The following is a 2,594-nucleotide window of genomic DNA, read 5'->3' on the forward strand; positions in this document are numbered from 1 at the left end:
ACACACTAAGTAGCATACTGTACCGAGTACTAAAACTGTTTTATACACTGTGTAGCATACTATAGCGAGAACTAACACTGTTTTACACACTGAGTAGCATACTGTACGGAGTACTAACACTGTTTTACACAATAAGTAGCATACTGTACCGAGTACTAGCACTGGTTTACACACTGAGTAGTATACTGTACCGAGTGCTAACACTATTTTACACACTGAGTAGCATACTGTACCGACTACTAACACGCTATTGATGCAATTCGATTTAAATGGATATAATTAATTATGTAGCTGTCGGAAAGATTTATACAGTTCTAGATTATTGAGGGATTTTAAAAGCTTTATACATTTTTTTTGTAAGTTTTTCTACGGGAGGTTAGCTCAAAAGAAAATTCCTGGAAATTTCGGTCCCACGAGTTTCCTTGAAAACTAAAGAAAACTTACACGGTCAGTCTGACTGACAGTAGAACGAAAGATTGACATGCAGATTAAACATGTCGCGTCAATATTGATTGACAAATTATCCAGAAAATTTTGAAATTCGATCATTCAAAACTTGATAAAATAGGAGACTGCGATCGCGATTTCTATTGTTTCACATTTTTTGGTTTCAGACAAATTACTGTTTATTGCAAATGGAAAGAGACCTTCCATTAGATCCTAACCTTCCATTAGATCCTTACTGTTCTATGTCTCATTCACGAGAAAGCGTCAGTTGGACTGATAGTGTAGGCCTCTTTGTGATTCAAGTCAGTCAGGTAAGTCGGGCTTTTGAATAATGACTGGCATTCCAACCGGCCTTTAGACCATTACAATAATTTCTTGCTACATTTTCACTAGATATACGTTCTTGTTTTTGTTTTAAGTTTATATTATTGTATAATTTAACATTTAAACGAGCTCATGGAATGTTTTTGGAGATCAAAGGTTTGAATTATTCGAAAAAAATATAAAACAAAAGTGATCAATCATGTTAAGAAAGTTTATATAATACCTATTGTTTTTATTTTATTTAAATTTTTATTCAGAGAGATCTAAAAAGGATAGGTACGTTGATTACTGTATATTGGACATTGGATATACTTTCAATACTTCGCAATACTCTTCTTCCCTAGGTAGTGAGGACACTTAACATTGCATTAAAATCTCAAATTTAGATTTTTTTGAATTTAACGAGTTTTGTGATTGGACGACTCAATTAGTTTAAAGTAATGGGAAACCTTCGGCGAGAGTCGAAGATAGGCATTAAGTCAGTTAGTAGGGAGGAGGCAGTTTGGGAAAGGGGAAGAGGAGAGGAGGTGACGGCAAATCGATAATATCCTGCCGAATCGGAACCGAGATCGAGTTCCATCCGGTCACCAAGGATCGACTTGGACACCGAGGATTGTGACTAAATAATGCAGAGATATATACAGAAGGCACCGGACCACCTGGATCTTGAGGCGGGCAATATCTACTTCCCGGACCTCACGTCACGTCCGCTCTGTACTGGTAATGGTTTATCCTGCTATCAAATCTCGCGAGAGGGGGGAGAGGAGGCTATATCTTGATGACTATCTAGTAGGCACTTGTGGGCGGGGCCTTAGTATCGAACCGCTCTCCAGTTGGTCCACGGTCACGTGACCCCGGGTGGTGGGGCTTTGACAAACGACCTCTCCTCCGCCCCTCTTCCAGTTCCAGAACGTCCAGGATTATTCCTCGAGGGAGATCGGGAGAGACTCCCCTCATTTATCCAGGATGTTGGGGCTTGGAGTGGGGGTTATTGTTCCAAGCTGTTAAGCTTATCAAACCACCTCCCCGCTCTGACTAATAGTCCGAGAATTAATTAACAGCTTTGTCGGGCGTTTCTAGCTTTATTGGCCGTTTTATATTCTGCAATTGTTTCTTCTTTTTTTTTTTATATAAAAAAAAAGGTTTCTTGAACTTTTTTTTTACGGCTCGTAAGCCTGTGGCCTCTTTACAGTTTCGTCAAATGTAAAGCATTCAATTTTGCCAAATTCTAGAGGAGTAAGAAATTTTAAATTCTACTGAAAATCATTACTGCAAGCAACTAAAAAAAGTTTTCAAATTTATATGGTCTGTATATAGTTATAAAGTTAATTATATATTTATATTCGTGAAAATATATTTTTCTTGAAGATGTTTACTAGGTAGATAATTACTTATATTTCAAAGTCGATAATTTCTCATCTGAAAATAAAATCCAAGGGACGAGCCGTACTTGATATACGAACATATATCCAAAATTGAGTATATATGTACGGACATACACTCATCTATGTATTGTCAATATAAAGCCGAATTATTTCATAATTCGAATTGATTCATAACTCAAGAAACAAAAAAATCAAGAAAAAATTTCATATAACCTGAGGTACTCGACCTATCTATCATCTTCTAATTTTATGGCCACAAAAATATATTGAAATATTCTAAATGGTACAAATCGGAATCTCAACTCGGCGTTGGATGTAAAATATTTATGATTTTTTAAAAAATACTTGAATCTTAAATTTTATATTTATTAAATATTTACAAGTTTTTCTTACTTTTATTTTTTAACTTGATATATTTACGTAATATATTTACTTATT

This window comes from Halyomorpha halys, unplaced genomic scaffold, assembly GCF_000696795.3.
Source record: "Halyomorpha halys isolate HHAL.00 unplaced genomic scaffold, Hhal_1.1 Scaffold2040.1, whole genome shotgun sequence".
NCBI classification, from domain to species: Eukaryota; Metazoa; Arthropoda; class Insecta; order Hemiptera; family Pentatomidae; genus Halyomorpha; species Halyomorpha halys.